General features: G+C 49.7%; 1 long non-coding RNA gene across 1 annotated transcript; it reads left to right on the top strand.

Moving 5' to 3' along the window:
* Nucleotides 1-3353: 3353 nt before the first annotated feature.
* Nucleotides 3354-20609, top strand: LOC122682227. The gene is made up of 3 exons (XR_006337270.1): nt 3354-3513; nt 18910-18974; nt 20351-20609. It is a non-coding gene; the product is annotated as an uncharacterized LOC122682227 (long non-coding RNA).
* The last annotated feature ends 931 nt before the right edge of the window (nt 20610-21540 follow it).

Below are 21540 nucleotides of genomic sequence, written 5' to 3'. Positions count from 1 at the left end.
TTTTACATTTATTCAAAAAAATGTGAATAGAACCTCAAATCTATGCCTTCCTGCATGTTTGTGTTTCAATGGAGTTTGACACAGGTGGTCCCAGGGGCTTGGGTAAAGGCTTGGGTGTTAAAATCTACAAGGTGGGAGCAGAAATGACAATTGTGAGATGATGGTAGTTATAGACACCCAGGAAAAGTCAAGGATCTCCCCAGGGAAGAATTTCCCCCAACTCTGTGAGGTAGCTGCTCCCTAGGGCCAGGGACGTGTGGCTGTGGGGTCACAGGCTTGGCATACACTCCAGCCCGCTGAATCCCCTCCAGCCAGCAGCTGGGGGGGATGAAGCGCAAAGAAGCTCACCTGGTTTTCAGAACAACAGCAGTGAACACGTGTTCCCTGAGTCTTCAGACTCCTATGTCAAGGACTGTGTCTCTCCCACCAAGTCTGATGGTCCCCAGAAGTGACAGATGCCTGAGGACATGTAGGGAAGTCTGCGGATGAAAAGAAAACGCCAGAATGGGGACAATTTTCTGCCTGTCCAGCTGCCTTACGATGCTCTGGCTTCTGTCCCTTTCGATTCCAAACCCTGGATTTCATTCACTGGCTGAGTTATCCTAATCCATCCTGCTCCCGGGACACCTGGTTCAAAGCGTAAGAGAGAGAAACTTCAGTCCCTCAACAGAAGTCCTCATTTGATCCCTTAGCGCTGCAGTTTGACATGACACAGCCTTTGGCATGCACGGTGGCCAGGCTTAAATAATGCAGAACTTTCTATTTTCTGACTATAGCTCCAACCTAGCTCAGGCAAGAGGGCTCTGCCCATTTGTCACGCTCCTGTGGGGTTAATAATAGTCCCTGGGATTTCATGAGGGCTCAATGTGTCAGGTACTATTCTAAGAACTTGCCACTTATTAACTCATCTGACCCCAAGAACTAGGGATGATTATTATTCCCATTTCATTGATGAGAAGAGTGAGGCCCGACTGAGAGGTGAAGGAAACTCAGAACTGGGCTCTTGAAGCCTGGGTCACTCACCATTCTCACCCCAGGGAAAACATTCAAGGACCTAAAGCCTTTCTAGTGTCACGATCACAAAAACAAAAGCCAACATCAAACATGTGGACGTCCACAGTCAGGAATTCTCAGCGTGGGTTGAGGGACCCAGAGTTTCCTCTAGAACAACGTGGGAATTGAAGAATCTAGACGAATCTCCAGAGGTCTGATGGAGAAACATGACTTCATGCCTCAGGAAACTGGACTTGGGAATGTAGCCCAAGCTCCCAGCCACCAGTGAGGAGAGGATGGGTGGGTGAAGGAATCTTCTGGAACCTGTATCCCCATGGTATCTCGCCCAGGAAAGAAATCGGGTTCAGAGTTTTGCTGGGAAGCCCGTTTGACCGGCTGCTTAAGAACCCCAGCTTGTAACAGGACCCTTCTGTGCAGAACCGCCGCCACCTGCCACCTGCGGTTCCTGGAGCCCAGGCCGGATGCGGCTGCCCTGGGCGCTGCTGTCTGGTCGGCAGCTCTGGGGGTTGTGTGGGTCAGCGTGCAGTGTCCTGCCCACCCGAGTCCCTTGGGACATACGGTGACAGGCCATCACTGCTGCCCTTGGCCTGGAAGAAGCCCCGTAAAGACCAAGTGGGTTGGGGACCTGTCTCCCAGCCCGAGGAGCTGGGAGACCCCTTTCTGTAGCCTTGAAGAGACTTCTCTGGACACTGGAGGATAAAGGGAGTCTAACCCCATCTGTTTCCAGGTTCCTCTGGCTTCTTTTAGCATGTCCACTCCCCTGTGAGCTCAGCTCTCTGGGGGCTTGACAAACATCTCTGTCCTGTGAAGTCCAGCCTCTGTCTGTTCTAGACCCCCGCCCACCTGACATTATCACCTGGGTATTTAATGTGTGCCTCACATCACCCCAATCACTACCACAAGATGCCACACCCCCTTGATTGATGCCAAGCCCACCTGCCTACCCTCCAGGCTGATGCCCTGGACGTTGTCCCTGATTTCTTCCTTTCTTCCACTCATCACATCCAGTCTGCCATGAATTGGCATCTAGATCAGGAGCCTCCTCCTGCTGGGATTGCTGCTGTGGGGCCTGCCCTTGCTGCCCGCTCCACAGATCCAGCCCTCACCCTGTGCATCCCCTCACGGCCCCCCAGAAGCCCCACCTGGCTCAGAGCTCAGGTCCCCAGCTGGCCTGCTGCACCCCTGGCCTTGTGTCCTACACTCTCCCCTCCTCCACCTAGCCCACGGGGCTTCTACCTCAGGGCCACTGTCCCTCCACTGGGCATGTGCTTCCCAGGTACCTGAGTGACTGTTTCCTCACCTCCAAGTTGGTGCTTTAATGGCCACCTTCACGGTCACACTTATGACTATGCCATGTCCTGTCCCTCTGGCCTGATTCCTCTTTCTCTGTAGCACTTTCCCTTCTAATAAACTACATGGTTTCCTTCTTTGCCTTCATCATCTGCCTGATTCCCTGGGAGGAGGAGCAAGGATTCTCACCCATCCATTCACTCTCCACTTGGGCACCTACCTCCTGCCACCGAGTAAGTGCTAATGCAAGTTTGTCACCTGAAAGCCCTGCCTATCCTGGGCGTTATAGAGAAGTGCACTCTTCAAACCCAGGGGCCTCTTAAGATTCTGCTTCACAGTTTCCAAACTAGATCCCAGGTCCCCAGGAAGCTCACCTCTCTACTTTGTCCCAGCTTCATGGATCTCAGCCACTGGGGGCAGGGGGGGTGGGCAGAGGGAAGGACCGCCACCTGGGGGAATCTGAGCAGTGACATGAGGACTGTCTCCTCTTCTGGCTGGAACCCTAGGGAAGCATCCTGAGAAGCAGTCAGGTGATGGGGCAGCTGGAGGCTTGCCCACTGCAGGCTGGCAGGTGATGGGCTGGGTCAGGGGCTTCAGATGGCAGGTGGGAAGCACTTAGCTCAGAGGAGGGGGGACCCCGGTGTCAGGTGTGTCTCCCCACCGGACTGTGAGCACCCCTCCCTGGGGTGGGGGAACATCTTCTCTGCCCAGGGGCTGGCTCAGAAGCTGGCACAGTGGGTACTGGTTAGATGCTGGTCAGGAGAGCAGGCACTCACCCCCTGGCCCCGGGTACACTTCCTCATTTGCACGTTTCCAGACTGAGCAGCCCCTCTGCAGGAGGTGTGTGAGTGGAGGGTGCATACCCCAGATTTTGCTTTGTGGTTGGTTTCTTGGATCTACCATTCTCTCAGTTCCCAAGAGGTCAGGCAGCTGTGTTTGCTGCCAGAACACTGCAGAGTGGCTTCGTTCCCACCCACCCTGGGTAACATGTGGAGCACACCCTGGAAACCAGAAAAACAGTGGAGCCCTTCCTGGTTCCCCAAAGAAAGAATGAAAGTGCTGCAGGCAATCTGGAGAAGGGACAGGCGCTTGGCTGCTCAGACCAAGCAGAGTCGTGTCCCCGCACCCCTCCCGTGCTCGTGTAGGAAGACGGGATGGAAGGGGTGGCCTGCGTCCATCTCCCTGCGCTCATCCCTGGATGATGGGGAGGTGAGTGCATTCTCCTACTCCCGTGAGCACACCTCTGCTCACAGCTCTCTTGCAGCTTTTCCTCTCCCTAGAGGTTTGTGTCATGGAGGGGGAGGCATCCAATGTGCAGGCATGGGGCTTAAAGCCCAAGACACTTTCCATCAGTGTGCTGGGCACCTTTACAGAAGACCAAACCTGTGACCATCTGGTGTCCTGGAAACTGGGACCCCCAGCTGTCCGGCCCTTCCCAGCCTTTCAGGTTTCCTTACTTGCTCCCCAAGTGCAATCCCCATGCACCGCCCCCACCCCCCAAGAAACCCACACACCAGGAGAGCTGTCCCCAGTTTGGAGTCCCAGAACCCCCCAGAGCAGTGACATATGGCTCCGTTTCGTCCGACAGCTACTTAGCTTGGGCAGCACTGGAAAACTCCACTCCACGGTGAGTAAGGAAGTTGGAAAGAATGTCGGTCTTCACTGGGATTTCATATGACAGGTTTCTGGCTCTAAGCTTGGATAAGATTAACTCTTCATTCTTAGGAAAGGAAAAAAAAACCACTAACTCTCTGAAATAACGGTTTAGTGGAAAAATGTGCAGCTTTGAAAGTATCACCGGCAGTCCGATTTGCACGTCCCTTTCCCAGGGCTGCATATTTTCTGTGTCTGATGATATGTTTGTTACACCTCCTCTCGGCCAGGGACGCATACAGTAAATCGTCGGCTCGAAGCATGTAATCTCTTAACCATAAGGCTCCGACATCTGTTGGCCAGTTGCTGGACGGCGGGATCATTAACATGGCTTCTAATTTTACTCTTTGAATTTAACATAAAAAGTTTTAATGAGTGTATGTAATTCATACTTTCCAACTTCAGAGACTCCTGAAAGAGAAACCTATGCTTTTATAACCCAAGTCTCTGAAGTAGATGGTTGTGTTTTTAAATCCCATTTCCTCCCCTACCCTCACTACACAGATGCAGTATACAACAGATCCACTGGAAATTACCTCCCTGTCCCAAATATGTGTTCCAATATTTGTCCAGATTTTGGTGAAGAGCCCCTTTCAACTTCATGCTCACATGCTATGTCAGATGTCTTCATTCTTTATTTGGAGATTATACTTTCCTCCGCCTATTAAAAAACAAATTGCAAATTGGCACAAGAATGACGACCCTTGAGTCATGTTGAGAGAATTCAGTTTTAAAACTTGCTTTCAACCTCCTGCCTGTTTTTACCAAAATGAGCTGGAGTTGGTAATGGTTTGAATCCACTCTTCCCCTCTCCCCCTTCCCTGGCCATGTTCTCAGTCTCCAGCCTAGAAAGCAACAGATTTTGATTAAATGCCTTTTTGGATTGATCTTTTTACTCAGAGTCTTGCCTCTGTTAATATATTTGGGGATTTTTTTAGGAACCAACTTCAAGAAGCCAGAGCAAACAGAAATGTTCAACCCAGTAACATATGTGATGGAGAAAGCATTCCTTGAACCATTACTCGCTAGGGCTGTGTTTATCATTAACCACCTCCTGGAGAATTTCAAGAGGAATTCCCAGATGAGCATTTGCCTCCTGTTTGGGGTCTTCTGTACTGAAAGTGGGATGAGGCTTTTAAAGCAAAAGGCCCAGAACTAACTTGGTTAGTGTGGCTTATTAACTCCTGCTGCAAGGTCTGCAGATGGTCTACAGACGCCCGACCCTCTTTGCCAAGTGCATTTTATCTGCCCCCCTGCCCAGCAGAGTGGGATGCCAATGATGGATGGCCAGAGTTAAGGAGCAAAGTCTCTGTGTTATGGGAAATTAAGGGGACAGCTTCCTTTTGATTCCAAGTTCACCCAAGTTCAGAGGCAGTATTGCATCACCACATTTTGTGTGGAGAGCAACGTCTCAAATGAGCAAAGTGGTCTCAAATGCACGGGGCTACTGAACTTGACCCAAGTCAAGATAAGTTTCCTCTGTCCCTCAGCAGATAGTACTAGGCTCTGCTTTACGCTGGGCACCTTCCAGGACACAGAAGTGAAGTGGAACAAATGGGCTGCTTTCTGGGCACTTATATTCTAGCATGAAGAGAAAAATGAGAAGCAAGTAAATGATTTGACCGTGGCAGTAAAATTTTTCTATCAAAGAGCCAAAGAAAATTTCCTAGATTCTTTGGGTGACTAGCGATGTACTATTTTTTGAGAATTCTTGGGAAATTTTGCCTGTAAAACATTTTTCAAGAGCTAAGGGGCGGTGTATTGGCTGGTGAAGAGGCGGAGGCCACAGCTGTGGGTTGGGCGGCGGTGGAGAGAAATATGGAGGAAATCTCGTCTATGGACATCGGATGGAAAAGACGATGCAGGTTACCGTCAAGGAGGGTGTGGGAGGGGCTGCCACCACCAGCTTTGGGCGTCAAAAGGTCTCTAAAGAAGATGGAGAGGTCCAGTGGCTGGGACTCCATGCTCCCAATGCAGGAGTCCTGGGTTCAATCCCTGGCCAGAGATCTAGATCCCACATGCTGCAACTAAGACCTGGCACAGCCAAATAAATAAATTTAAAAAAAAAAAAAAAAAAAGAAGATGGAGAGAGAGAAGAAGATGGGGACAGTGACATGGGAAAGGGGGAGGTGAGGAATGGGGAGGGGCAGGTGGGAACCAACTTGGGAGAGCCTTTGGGCTGTGGAGTCGAGTCCTCCCCAACAGATAGGGCTGGTTTCCGCCCTCGTCCATCAGACGGACAGAGCTTGGCTCCTCTGTGCTGAGTTTTCAGGTGATGCGGTCCATTTCAGCTTGTTCCCCTTGTAGGCTCTTCCCTTTATCCCTGTCCTGCTACGGGACAGGTTTCATCCTGAAGAGTCCTGTGTCCAAAGGCACATAAACAGTGTGGGGGTTGCCACCGTGTGTGTTTCAGTGGAATATTATCCACTGGAATAAAGTGAATACCTACAAAGACCATGCAAAACGAGGAAGCACATCGATTGCTCTAGTGCTTTGCCCCATGAAATGTATTGTACTAAGCAGCATCCTTGGAACAATTCCACCCCTCCCCCCCTTTTCCCCCCAGCTGCAGGGTATGCACGTGGAATCTCAGTTCCCCAACTGGGGATGGAACCCATGCTCCCTGCAGTGGAAGCGCAGAGTCTTAACCCCTGGACCACCAAGGAAGTCCTACAATTGACAGTTTTAGTTGAGCACATATTTGATGGTGCTGGCACCTCCTCTGCTGCTCTGATTGGCTCTGAGGGGAGCAGAGGGGCCGGCCTGGGGGTGGGTGCGCAGGCGGTCTGGACCCTGCCCTGCAGCGTGGCTCCTTGCTGTGCTGCGTGTGGTCTGGTCCACCTCTCAGGGTTTAAGCGTGGCTTCCCTATAGCGGGATGGGCGGGGCTGGGGGTGGGGTGGGGAGGCGGTTCACACAGGACTGTCTGGGGACCGGCCCAGCCTTGCTAGCCCCAGCATCCCCATATCCCACCAGCTTCCAGGCGGGAGAGCAGGATCCTCACTTTCCATCACACTTTCTGACTTCCTCGGGGTGGGGGGAGGGGGTGTCATGATGGGGAGGGGATGGGTACAGAGAGGAGAGTGAAAACAAAGGGAAGCATGGTCTTGCTCCGCGGGTGATCCACGGGCAACACAGCCCCATCCTGTCAGAGTCCATCTCGTCAGCTTGTCTTCTTCAGCCCTAGGCCCCTGGCACTGGAGCCTCATCCGCGCAGCTCCCCTGAAGCGCGACACTGGGCCTGTGAAGCCTCTCTGCTTCCTCAGGGGTGCCACCTCCATGCCACCCACAGGCCCGGGAACCAGCTGTGCCCCAGGAGGCAGCACCCAAGCCCCAGCAGCAGCTCTGCCCCAGAGCAAGGCTCCATCATAAGAGGTTCTGGCCCCAGGGGAGGGTGCTGGGAAAGATTTCCAGAGTTCCAGTGGCCTTGGGAAAAAAAAAACAAACCTGATAAATATTTCAAGCAGAGAGAAAAAGGATCTGACTGATAAGTTTGGTTCGGGCTGGAGCCAGCCCCGGAGTGGAGGCATTTCAGGCCTATCCCCAGCTCCCAGGCCCCCACAGCCAGGCCGTGTCTCTAGGCGGAGGCTGTCAGTCCCTCCCGGGGCCCTGGGAGAATCAGAGACGCCACAGCTGTGGCCACGCTCATAAAAAAAAGATTCATGAAATCAGGGCCTCCTCCCCTCCACCCTCCAAACCCCAGCCAGGGCCTTCCAACTGGAGTCTCCCTGCTTAGGCAAGATGAAATCCTCACATCTGAAATCTGTCCTACATGCAGGGATCCAAGTAAAGTTAGGTGACTGTGTTACCGGAACGGACACCTGACTTTGTGTATCCAGCACGCGTGTGTTCCTGGGTGCTTTGGGGGGATTCTCTACTCACCCCTTATGATTATAAAGTGGAAGTGACAAAGAGATTCAAGGGATTAGATCTGATAGAGTGCCTGAAGAACTATGGACTGAGGTTTGTGACATTGTACAGGAGACAGGGATCAAGATCATCCCCAAGAAAAAGAAATGCAAAAAGACAAAGTGGTTGTCTGATGAGGCCTTAAAATAGCTGAGATAAGAAGAGAAACTAAAGGCAAAGGAGAAAAGGAAAGAAATACCCATTTGAATGCAGAGTTCCAAAGAATAGCAAGGAGAGATAAGATAGCCTTCCTCAGTGATCAATGCAAAGAAATAGAGGAAAACAATAGAATGGGAAAGACTAGAGATCTCTTCAAGAAAATTAGAGACACCAAGGGAACATTTCATGCAAAGATGGGCTCAATAAAGGACAGAAAGGGTATGGACCTAACAGAAGCAGAAGATATTAAGAAGAGGTGGCAAGAACACACAGAAGCACTATACAAAAAAAGATCTTCCCCACTGAAATGTTGAAGTAATTAGCCTCCAACTAATAAAAAAAAAAAAAAGTGCTTAATGAATTAAAAAAAAAAAAAGATCTTCATGACCCAGATAACCATGATGGCATGATCATTCACCTAGAGCCAGACATCCTGGAATGCAAAGTCAAGTGGGCTTTAGGAAGCATCACTATGAACAAAGCTAGTGGAGGTGATGGAATTCCTGTTGAGCTATTTCAAATCCTGAAAGATGATGCTGTGAAAGTGCTGCACTCAATATGCCAGCAAATCTGGAAAACTCAGCAGTGGCCACAGGACTGGAAAAGGTCAGTTTTCATTCCAATCCCAAGGAAAGGCAATCCCAAAGAATGTTCAAACTACCGCACAATTGCACTCATCTCACACTCTAGCAAAGAAATGCTCAAAATTCTCCAAGCCAGGCTTCAACACTATATGAACCGTGAACTTCTAGATGTTCAAGGTGGATTTAGAAAAGGCAGAGGAACCAGAGATCAAATTGCCAACATCCGCTGGATCATTGAAAAAGCAAGAGAGTTCCAGAAAAACATCTACTTTTGCTTTATTGACTACGCCAAAGCCTTTGACTGTGTGGATCACAGCAAACTGTGGAAAATTCTTAAAAGAGATGGGAATACCAGACCATCTGACCTGCCTCCTGAGAAATCTGTATTCAGGTCAGGAAGCAACAGTTAGAACTGGACATGGAATAACAGACTGGTTCCAAATCAGGAAAGGAGTATGTCCAGGCTGTATATTGTCACCCTGCTTATTTAACTTATATGCAGAGTACATCATGTGAAATACTGGGCTGGATGAAGCACAAGCTGGAATCAAGATTGCCGGGAGAAATATCAATAACCTCAGATATGCAGCTGACACCACTCGTAGGGCAGAAAGGGAAGAAGAACTAAAGAGAACTAAAGAACTCTTTTTTTTTTGTCACACATTGATATGAATCAGCCATAGATTTACACGTATTCCCCACTTGATGAAAGTGAAAGCAGAGAGTGAAAAAGTTGGCTTAAAACTCAATGTTCAGAAAACTAAAATCACAGCATCCAGTCCCATCACTTCATGGTAATCAGATGGGGAAACAATGGAAACAGTGAGAGACTATATTTTTGGGCTCCAAAATCACTGCAGATGGTTACCGCAGCCATGAAATTAAAAGATACTTACTCCTTGGAAGAAAAGCTATTACCAACCTAGACAGCATATTAAAAAGCAGAGACATTACCAACAAAGGTCCGTCTAGTCAAAGCTATTGTTTTTCCAGTGGTCATGTATGGATGTGAGAGTTGGACTATAAAGAAAGCTGAGCGCCAAAGAATTGATGCTTTTGAACTGTGGTGTTGGAGAAGACTCTTGAGAGTCCCTTGGACTGCAAGGACATCCAACCAGTCCATCCCAAAGGAGATCAGTCCTGGGTGTTCATTGGAAGGACTGATGTTGAAGCTGAAACTCCAATGCTTTGGCCACCTCATGTGAAGAGTTGACTCACTGGAAAAGACCCTGATGCTGGGAGGGATTGGGGGCAGGAGGAGAAGTGGATGACAGAGGATGAGATGGTTGAACGGCATCACCAAAGTGATGGACATGAGTTTGAGTAGGCTCCGGGAGTTGGTGATGGACAGGGAAGCCTGGCATACTGCAGTCCATGGAGTCACAAAGAGCTGGATACGACTGAGCTAATGAACTGAACTGAACTACTCACCACATCCTGTCCCAGACCCAGAGCAGCCATGTGATCAGGGACAGTAGCCCAAACCCACAGCCAAGACCCAGGATCCTCCCCTGCACTTCTGCTGGCCTCCTAGGAAACTGCTCCACACAGCTGTGAGTTCTAAGCCTTGGTTCATCCCAGCGCCACATGCACTGTTTGGAGAATAAACACAACCAACCAGAGGGGAACCAGTGACAGAGCCCTGATAACATCACTCAGGGGACCTTCCTGGTGGTCCAGTGGCTAAGACTCCATGCTCCTAATGCAGGGGGCCTGAGTTTGATCCCTGGTCAGGGGACTAGATACCACATGCCCCAGCTGAGAGTCCTCAGGCCAAAGAAGTCCTGTGCCTACACGAAGACCTGACACAGCCAAATGAATTTTAAAAAGTCACTCAGGCATCCGGAGGAAGTTGCCTGAATTTTCCAGTTGGGTGAGGCAACCCCTCCCCTAACTCTCCCCCAGTCTGATTTGAGTTTCTGTCACTGGCATCCTGTCTGGTGAAGATGCTGATCATCAGGAACAGGCAAAGGATGCTGATCCCTTAAATGATGCCCAAAGAGGCACTTTGGAAGAGGTGTGATAAACAGCCATCCATCTTTGCTTTGGAGGACTTTCCAGGTGGCTCAGTGGTAAAGAACCTGCCTGCCAGTGCAGGAGATGTAGGTTCGATCCCTGGATTGGGAAGATCCCCTGGAGGAGGAAATGGCAACCCACTCGAGTACTCTTGGCTGGGAAATCCCATGGACAGAGGAGCCTGGTGGGCTACAGTCCATGGGGTCGCAGAGTTGGATATGACTGGGCACTCAAGCATCCTTGCTTTGAAGGAACTCATCATCTGTGGCACCAATACACAACCTCAGCCAGCAGAAGGGAAGAAATCCCAGGTCTCCAGAGCATCTACCCCAGGGCTGGGCTTCCTGCCCCACACTCCCCCTCCCCCATAAGTCTCTCATTGAGGCAGAATCAGCCCATTCTTAAGGCAGATGAAGTGAGGGCGTGGGAGCGAAAGCCACCTCCTGGTTCACACTAACAGTGAGAGGCAGAGTCGGAGTCCAGATTTGGATCTGTCTGCCTCCACCCCACCCCGGAGTTTTCAAATGCACCATTCAGCTTCACAGAGGCAGCAGGGTCCAGAGCAAGGGGAGATGGACCGTCTCTCTAGAGAGGCCGGGGAAGGCCTGGAATCACAGAGCAGAGACTTCCTTCCTCCAGCCTCCTCCTCTGCACCATCTCTCACCTCTGGAGTCACGATGTTGCAATCAAAGAAGGTTCTGCTTCCACCCGGCCCTGGAACACACGGATGGACACTGCTACACAGGTGAGACACAAAAGAGATTTTAGGAATCATCCTTTCCACGGTCAGGAAGAAGGAAAGGCATAGCCTGGGTGCCCCAAGTCCAGGAGGGGGGACGGAGGCTGGGCTGCCAGACTGGGGGCAGGGTGGGATGGGTGGACTGAGTTGCTGATAACTCACCTCAGGGTGCTGGCCCAGGTGGATCCGGGTGATTCCTAAAACAATGCAGGAATGCAGCCAGGGGAGGGGCTGAGCTTGCAACTTTGACAAATGGCCCTAGAGGACTATGGATTTTCCCATAATGAATCACACACACACACACACACACACACACACACACATACACACACACACACACACACTCACACTCACATCATGGAACGGCCATTGTCCTGGTGGATCACAGCTCCAGCTGGGTGCTAAAATGTGCTGGGTGCTTTTAATGGGCTCTCAACTGTGTTTTGCAGACCCTGGTTTTGGCGGAAGGCCCCCAGTTAGAGGGTGGCTCTGTCCACTTAGAAGCCACGAGCACAAGAGAGAACCTGGAGCCCCAGGTAGAGCACATAAGGATGCCAGCAGCGTCCCCCAGCAGGGACAACGCGGGCTGCTCCCTTGGTAGACAGGTGCCACCCAGTGTGGGGAGCTGCGGCCCAGGAAGGTGGCTCAGGGGCAAACTGCCTGATTTCTGGGCAGCCTCTCCTAAATGCCAACTAAAAATGAAAAATAGATATGCAAAACTCCATCAGCACCTTTAGCCATTATACATCACTCACCTTTAGAATGCAATTAAGAAAATTCTGAAGCTTTCCTCCTGGGGTCTGTTTAAATATTCCAGGGATAGTTTTCGTTGACATCAATACAACATTTGGCCTGATGTTCCACATAGGGAGTCTGAACAGAAGAGAAAAAGTCCATGCTGGAAAAGATTTTCCATCTGTGTTCATCATTTTCTAAGGGAGCCTCTCCCCTCGAAGGGTCGTCTTTGGTGATATTTCTGAAATGACCTGGCACAGTATTTCCACCAGCTCTCACCTTCGGTATTAATTCCAGTACCAGCCACTCCTATCTGAAATGTCTTTTATAATTATGTAATTACACACCTCATTTATCCAATTGTTAAGCCCAGAGACTGATTAAATATTAACAACTGCTTGGTTCTCGTGGCGTCATTAGTTGGAACACAACCCTGCAATCTCAGGTAACAGGCGACGGTAATTATCCTTCACATCCACGCACAGCTGAAAACCCAGGGCAGTTAATCCAGATAAGGGCGCCCAGTAGAAAATGCATTGCCTTTAAATCCTGTTTTATCTCCACCATCTCCAGCAAGGTGCACTTCAGCCCAGCTCAGGGTGTTTCAGCATAAACCTGCCAGTTGCTGGGGGCCGGCTGGGGGTAGGGAGGAGGTGCAGGCATAACAAACAGATCAATCTCCACAGATCTGGCCCTCTCCAGCCATAAATCCGACTGGGCTTTGGAGGTTCTCATGGGATTTTCCCCTGAAGCACTAAGATGGAGATCTGGTTTAGCTTGTTCAGTTCAGTAGCTCAGTCGTGTCCAACTGCAGCACACTAGGCCTCCCTGTCCTTCACCATCTCCTGGAGCTTGCTCAAACTTATGTTCATCACGTCGGTGATGCCATCCAACCATCTCATCCTCTGTCGTTTCCTTCTCCTTCTGCCTTCAATCTTTCCCAGCATCAGGGTCTTTTCCAATGAGTCAGTTCTGCACATCAGGTAGCCAAAGTATTGGAGTTTCAGTTTCAGCATCAGTCCTTCCAATGAATATTCAGGACTGATTTCCTTTGTGATTGACTGGTTGGATCTCCTTGCTGTCCAAGGGACTCTCAAGAGTCTTTTCCAACACCACAGTTCAAAAGCATCAATTCTTCGGTGCTCAGCCTTCTTTATGGTCCAACTCTTACATCATACATGACCACTGGAAAAGCCATAGCTTTGACTAGATGGACCTTTGTTGGCAAGGTAATGTCTCTGCTTTTTAATATGCTGTCTAGGTTGGTCATAGCTTTTCTTCCAAGGAGTGTCTTTTAATTTCACGGCTGCAGTCACCATCTGTAGTGATTTTGGAGTCCAAGAAAATAAAGCGTGTCACTGTTTCCGTTGTTTCCCCACCTATTTGCCATGAAGTTTAGCTTGAGCATCCCTTATTTCAGAAAACAGTGCTGAGGGCTTCCCCGGTGGTCCAGTGGTTAAGAATCTGTCTGCCAATGCAGGGGTCACACGACTGATCCCTGGCCCAGGAAGATCCCACATACCATGGGGCAGCTAGGCCTGTGTGCCACAACTACTGAGCCGTCACCTTAGAGCCTGTGCTCCGCAACAACAGAGGCCACAGCGATGAGAAACCCATGCGCCACAGCTAGAAGGTAGCCCCTGCTCACTGCAACTAGAGAAAGCCCACGCAGATGCAGCAACGAAGACCCAGCTCAGCCAAAAAATAAATTAATTTAGAAAAGAAAAGGGAAACCATGCTCAGTCCGGCAGGGTTTGCCCTGGTTATTCCCTGGGGGCCAGAAGCAGCAGGAGGCTGGGTCCTGAGCCCCGCCTGGACAGCCCCTTATAAAGGGTCCTTCTGCACTGGTGTCCTTCCAAACCAGCCTTTCCCTTTGGGCCTCCCCAACCCTCTCTGTTGGAGACCCTCAGCTTCTCCACTCACTTTCCATCCTCCTCCACATCCTCTGACCCCTTCCACCCCTCTCCCCTGCCCACAGCGCTCCACAGAGCTTTTGCCCCATGGTACCCAGGGCTGCCAGCTGACTGGGGCCAGCTTAACAAGAACCTCAGGTATTGGGTTCACCAGACTCTCCAGGCTGCGGGAGGCCAGGGTCGCTTCCTGTTTGAAGATGCGTCAGTCTGGGGACAAAATCAGCCTTGCCTTCCCTTGTGTCCAGGGCAGCCCACTTGGCCCCTAGACCTCTCCTCACTTCCCTTCCAGGATGCACCCCCCGACTCGTGCCCTCCTGGTGGACAGCAATGGTCCATGTCCTGCCCTGGGCTGTTAGGTGCTCCTGTGGTCTCTGTTCAGACCCCAGAACAGGGCTGCTAGACATTCTGGAATGTTCCAGCAGCCCCACTCACACATGGGGGAGCACAGCACGGGCTGTCCAGCTCCAGGCCTTTCCAGGAGGGCTCCGTTCAGCACAGGAGGCTGCAGCCATCTCCCTTCTGACCCTGGGGTGGTGGTGCTGCCTCCCTTTTGGAAGTGAGCGCCTCGAAAGCATCGTCACATCCAATGTAACATCCCCCTGTAAACACCAAGAATGATGCGTGGCCGTGCTCTGCTTGGCTAATAATGGACCAGCACGAATGAGAAAGGATGAGCTAATTATTGCTCCAAGAAAGTGACAATGTTAGTCACTCTGTCATGTTCGACTCTTTGTGACCCTACAGACAGTAGCTGCTGAACTTGAGGGAATTGTACAGAAGGATTTGGGCTCTTTTTTTTTTTTTTTTAATAAATTTATTGATTGATTTATTTTTGACTGTGCTGGGTCTAAGCTGCTGATCAGGTTTTTCTCTAGTTGCAGTGAGCAGGGACTGCTCTCTAGTTGAGGTGCGCAGGCTTCTCATTGCAGTGGCTTCTCTTGTTGCAGAGCAGGGGCTCTGCGAGTGGGCTCAGTAGTTGTGGCTCTTGGGCTCTAGAGCACAGGTTCAGTAGTTGTTCAGTAGTTGGGCTCAGTTCTTCAAGGCATCTTTCCAGACCAGGGATTGAACTGGAGTCTTATGCGTGGCAGGCGGATTCTTTACTACCAGGGAAGCCCCTGGGCTCATTTTAAAGATATATTAATACTTGGGCAGCAGGAGAAACAAGAAGGGGCAGGTTATGCAGAGTCGATGCTGATGAGCCAACCCCATGTGGGGTGGGGGTACTGGGTGTCAGAACTGGTGAGGGGCTCAGGGTCCTGCAGGCTTTACCGTGATGGCCTGGCCCCTCTGGTCCTCACCTCTGACACTGTGAACCTAACGTCCCATGGCTTTACAAATTAAGAGAGGTAAAGAGGTTGGCATCTATATTGTGTGTCAGAGACTTCCTACGTTAAGTTAGAGGGAAGTGCAAAAAACAATCGCCCTTTGTTTGTTTGTTTTTTGGCTGCCTCACGTGGTGTGGGGGATCTTAGTTCCCTGACCAGGGATTGAAGCTGCAACCTGAGCAGAATTGAAGGAGTCCTAACCATTGGACAACCAGGGAATTCCCCAGTCTCCTTCTTAAAAGCAATATTCTTTGCAGCAAATCTGGGGTTTGCATTTATTGCCCAGTAGAGCAAAGCTGTTTAAATCCTCCAAAGCAAACAGACTGGCAACCATCCTCCTGAGACGAGAAGGCAGTTTTCTTTTGACAACTCATTTGCTTGATCTTAATTAGCCCCGAGGTTTTCCTTTGTTGGTGGGTGTTTATTTAATACCAAAGTCAGGGGTAAAGTCTGCGGAGCAATATTACTGAGCATTCGACTCTCTGGAGGAGAAACTCAAGGCATGAACGTGGTTTCTATATGTCTGGGGCGCCGTTAAAACTAACTTTAAAAATAAGGAGACATGATCAGTGGCCCCTGCTTGCTAATTTCTTACTTGACAGCTTATCTAAGGATTTGCTCCTGCAGTCAGTCAGCCCGAAGGCAAATTCTGTGGGAAGCCTTTTTCCCTTTCTGATGTTTCAGTACTGTGGTTTCATTTTCCGCTCCATGATGTCCCAGCTACCTACCTCTTTGTGACCATCAAAGCCCTCAGTCAGGCTCCTAACCAGGTCCAGAAGCCCCAGTGCTGAGTCAGCGCTGTGCCTAGCACCTCGCACAGTGGCCCTGCCTGTGCGGATTTATCATTTTTCTTCTCTATCATGAGACTGTTCCCAGGGAATGCTTTTTCATGGTTGGCAGTAGGCAGGCAGAGCCCGAGACACCTGACAAGCCTTCTTGAGCCATGATTGAAAAAGCACTTCATCTTACGGCTGCAGTGGGGAAGAGGCAAGAGAACTGGGTCCGACTTCAGGATTCAGATCACAGTTTTCCCTGGAGGTGTGCATGGCAGGAAACAACATTACCCAATCCAGGGCCCTTCTAAATGCTGAAATTAATCAAGTTCCAGGATCATTTGCAATGGGAGAGCGTATGAGAGCATTCGAACGTTTAATTACAATATTCTGTAATTGTCAAATCACCAGTGACATTACATAACGCTCTTGGTGACCAGTTACATGATGTATTTCTGTGTGAGGAGGCAGCGATGCTCGGCAAAGATGATGTCATTGCAGGCACCTTTTCTGCTCCTTCATCTTCCCCCAGAGGGACCAATTCATACAGATAATTTGACTTGATTGTTTTTAATTACATTGTAAACATTTCAAAAAAATTCAAGGATGAAGGTGAACCCAAGTCAGTTGGTAATAAAAATGCAAGTTCCAATCCTTCTTGGATGACAGACGAAATGAGTTTAATACATTTGTGCTTTGTGGAAAACAGGGAACATTTAAAATTGCAAACAACTGAATTTAATTAGCAGACCTTGTTCAAAACAGCCTGGAGAACTCGAGGGCGGGGAACTCGCCCTATCCACTCACAGCAGACCTGGGAGAGCATCGCGGTTCATGGTTGATGTGAATTTGGTGGGGAAACAATGTGAAACTGGCCCCTGGGTTTTTCCATCCGGCCTGACCTGGCAAGCAGATCTACTCAGAGCTTCAGCTGCTGATGCTTCCAATCCCTCACCTTACATAAGCCCTTCATTCATCAGAAAGATAGAAAAGTAGAGAAAATACATTCTGTGTTGAAAGATGGACTGCTGACTGCATTGCTTTCAAATGCAAGTAACTCCCAATGGTGAAGTTCAATTCCGACTTTCCCTCCACTAATAAATCATACTTGGCCATGCTCAGTGGGGCCCTGCCCTGCTCTCCTCCCTGGAAGAGTCAGTCCCTGGGAGAAACTAGTCCTCAGCTGACTTTTGAGTTGGTGATGCTTCCTGCTTCAGGAAGGGAATGTACGTTTTATCAAAGAGGGGGCCTTGGCCGTGGTGTTCGAGGAATGTGTTTTCTGTTGCTTAGCAAGGTCATCCATTTTACAGCCCCAGAAACACACAGCATGGTTCACACATTTAACTGCTTCGAACTGTCTGCAGCAGGAACCCTGCTGGTCACCTGTGCTGTGGACTCTCTTTCCTCCATTTAACTAGTTGCTAATCAAGTTCCACGAAAGGAACAGCACCTTGAACTCCAGCAGGACATTTCAGTTCAGTCACTCATTTGTGTCTGACTCTTTGCGACCCCATGAACGGCAGCATGCCAGGCCTCCCTGTCCATCACCAACTCCCAGAGTTTACCCAAACCCATGTCCATCGAGTTGGTGATGCCATCCAGCCATCTTATCCTCTGTCGTCCCCTTCTCCTCCTGCCCCCAATCCCTCCCAGCATCAGGGTCTTTTCCAATGAGTCAGCTCTTCACATGAGGTGGCCAAAGCATTGGAGTTTCAGCTTCAACATCAGTCCTTCCAATGAACACCCAGGGCTGATCTCCTTTAGGATGGACTGGTTGGATCTCCTTGCAGTCCAAGGGACTCTGAAGAGTCTTCTCCAACACCACAGTTCAAAAGCATCAATTTTTCAGCACTCAGCTTTCTTTATAGTCCAACTCTCACATCCATACATGACCACTGGAAAAACCATAGTCTTGACTAGACAGACCTTTGTTGTACAACTTACCTAGAAAACCAGAATTTTCAGCAGGTTTTCTCAACCCCCATAGCAGGATGACTCCAATGAAGACATTCAGTGGAGTTTCAATATGCCTGCATTTCATTTACCAGAAGTGACCCTCCGGCACTCCTGGAGCCAGAACAGGTGATCCAGTGAGAGATGAACTGCTTAAATGTTCATTCTATTCTGGAAACCAGCATCATCCCCACTTTATCCTGGGAATGTGTAGGTTGAATGTTTCCTTTTAAATCTCATTCTTCAGCCCCTCCCCCCTTAATTAAAAGTACTACAAATGTGCATTTTGCATACATGTATGCAAGTGGTACCTTGTCTCTTGAACTTTGTGTAAATCACTTGAAAGCACTACATTTGCAAAACTCAGCAAACTGGGCTTCTTGCGGGTACAGAAGGTTTGACAGTTGAGGATTTTAGCCTTCCTTCCTTGGGAGGTTAGAACTTGTGGACAAAGAATGTTGGCTACCATCCCAGTAAACAGGGAATACTGCCCATTGTCAAGGCATCAGTTACTGCAGCTGCCCCTGGTGAGGCGAACTTGGGATGCAGAAAACCAGATACTGGCCCTTGACAGTGAAGATGCACATGAAAAGTGATTCCAGACTCTTGCATCTTCCCATACACAGAAAGGCACTAAAATCATCAACCTGATATGTCTGTTCTTATAAGTCATATTTTGATGTTTGACTATGTTTTCTTCTTCAACAAAACCAGCTATATATCTGCCCTTCCCTCTCTGGAACAGTCCCTCAGAGTGATCTGAAAGACTGATCCCTGGGCTAGAGTCTTCAGTAAGACCCATGAAGAAAACATAACTAGCGACTTTCATGTTGTGCTTTTTTTTTCAGTCAACAAACTCACCCATGAAGATGGGACTCCACTCCACGCCCATTTGTATGAATCACAACATAAGGTAGGAAAACAGGCTTGGGAACAGGAAGGGGGCCGCTCCTGCTGGTGTCTTGGGGGTGTCGGGGCATCAGAGTGAGGGCTGGGCAGGCAAGGGGGTGATAGCAAGCCTGGGAGAGGGGTGACCCCCTAGACTGCAACCCCAGTGCTGAGGGCCCGCCCAGAAGTGGTGACGTGGGGCACACAGCTCACAGGAGGCTGGGAGGCAGGGCCGGGGTGGCCCCAGCACCTCTCCACGAGCCTGACTTGAGGGTGGGCAGAAAAGAGACTAAACAAAGAACAGATCGTCGCTGAAAGAAATCAAAGGCTACCTCCCAGTTTGGGACCCAGTAAAAAACTATGTCCCTGTTTGAGGAGGAGGACTCAGCCTCCCGCGGCTGGCTTGGGAGCACAGCTGGGGCCTCTGAGGGGCAGTCCCACCGTGAGCAACCACGTGTGAGTGGCTACGGGAACCACGGGGCAGATGGAGAGGTGAGACCGGCAGAGTAGAATGAGGGGAGGGATGCTTCTCACAGAGGAGAGAACAGGACTGGGAGCCAGGAGGGGCTCAGCTCAAGGTGGGCTCTCAGAGCCAGAGGGAGCTGTCTCCACCTGCATTCCCTGGCTGGTATGTCTTCAGAATGGCTTGGCCATGAAGCCATGGTTTTATGATTAAATGCTCACTTCAAAGGGGGGGAATAATACAGCCCATGGGGTATGTGGAGGGAGGATTTTCTAAACGCTTCAGATTTTTCAGTGGTTGCTGATCTTATTTTAATGGTCTTCTAGAAGAGTTTTCCATTTAAGACATTTTCTCGAAGATGCTGTTGAATCTGACAAAGTATCGGGATGATGTAAGAGCTTGCTGCTGGCTCTATGGACACCTATGTCAGGCTGTACTTAGTAGGAGGTTGGTAGGCCTCAGCTAACAATTGGCTGCAAGTTGGACTGTAGGACTTCCCAGCATGAAAAGTTTATTTTATTATTATTATTCTTGGCCTCAACATGCAGCATGTGGGATCTTAGTTCCCCAACCAGGGATGGAACCCAAGCCATGCCCCCTACAGTGGAAGGGCACAGTCTTAACCACTGGACTGCCAGGGAAGTCGCCCATGTGAAAGGTTTAATTCAAACCTCACAGTGGAGCAGAGCAGATGAACGTGGTCCACGCAAATCATACCTTCAGCCACCAGGCGTTTCAGAAAGAGAGCTGTTAGCCTGTTTTCCTGAAATTCAGTCAGACACGCTCACTTCAGGAGAAGCAGCTCTTTCATCTACCTCCTCTATCAGCCTCACCACCAACTGAAATTCAGCGGTTTTTTTCCCCCACTAAGTTAAAAGACTATTAATGCCTGAGCATGCTTAAGTCTGACTGAGCCTATTTTAAATTCCTTGTTACAGCAGAAGGCCTTTTGCTGTTTCTGAACTGACTGCTTGTGACACTGATGGTCCCGCAGCCCCAAACTCTCCCTTGTCGCCAGCAGAGAGCAAACCTTGGGTCAAGACAGCATGGTTTCCTACTATTGCCTCAACTCTTGAGCAAATCGCTCAACTTGGGGGCCCAGAGATTTCCCTCCTGGGACTGTCAACCAGGAGGCAATGAATTTTGTGATAGGGAAATTTTCCCATTTGTAACTGGGCTGAAATTCCCAATGATTTCCCCTGAACTCAGAAAAAGCACAAGTTTGTTGTGAAACTGGCATGAGCTGGCCCTCTTCTTGCCCAATAATAAAGGCCCCCAGAGTTATAACAATTATTACTGAGGTTTTTATTTTCCATCTGTGATGATCAAGATGTTTGAGGTAGTGCTTTAGTGTAATGATGAAAATCAAAGCAACATGAAAACATGGGCTCATTGCCCAATACCTGCCAATTTCCTTCTCTCCTAGTGTCTTTTCCTGTTAACAAGAGAGTCAGATCCTCTGCTCCCATCCATGTGTAAGTGGAAAAGTACAGCCAGTAGCCATGCCTCCCAGTAAACCCATGTGACCGGAAGTGTGGGAGACCTTCCCAAACCAGTGCTGCTCTGGGCCAGGCTGGCTTTCAGCCCAGGAGCCCCAAGTGGGCTAGGGTACAGGTCTCCACATGAGCTGGGCACTCAGGCCTGTGTGTTGATTTGAAAAATTTCCCTGGAGGACCCGTGAGTAGTTCCATAAATACTTTTTTGGGCAACCTGGGACAGATTTAAGCCACTATAAAAAGGGGAGTCAGACTGATTTTATTTACGCCAACACGTTGAAACTGAGAATGACGGCCCCCTGAGGAATACACACAGGAGAAGGTGATTAACTAGGTGTTACCTTTGAGTGGTTTGGGCCAAGTGACTGATGCATGACAAGCAGAATTTGTCCTCACGGCGGCGCTGGGTGTCTGACATGGAGGAGGCAGGAGTTTGGCCGGACATATGAGCCTTGATCTAATTTCAGCCTCAGTCTCTGGAGATGATGGAAGGATACAGATGACTTTGAAGTCCAACCAGTTCTGTATTCGGCCATGTTCTATCCTGGGGACCCAGCTGCACTGCAGGCCTGGCAAATGGCAGATGTCTGTCAGAATAGTGAGGCCTGGAGAATGAGAAGGAGGGGGTCATA

The sequence above is a fragment of the Cervus elaphus genome, chromosome 23 (genome assembly GCF_910594005.1).
Source record: "Cervus elaphus chromosome 23, mCerEla1.1, whole genome shotgun sequence".
NCBI classification, from domain to species: Eukaryota; Metazoa; Chordata; class Mammalia; order Artiodactyla; family Cervidae; genus Cervus; species Cervus elaphus.
Note: the sequence above shows the minus strand (reverse complement) of the source record. Positions and strands in the feature narration are given on the sequence as shown.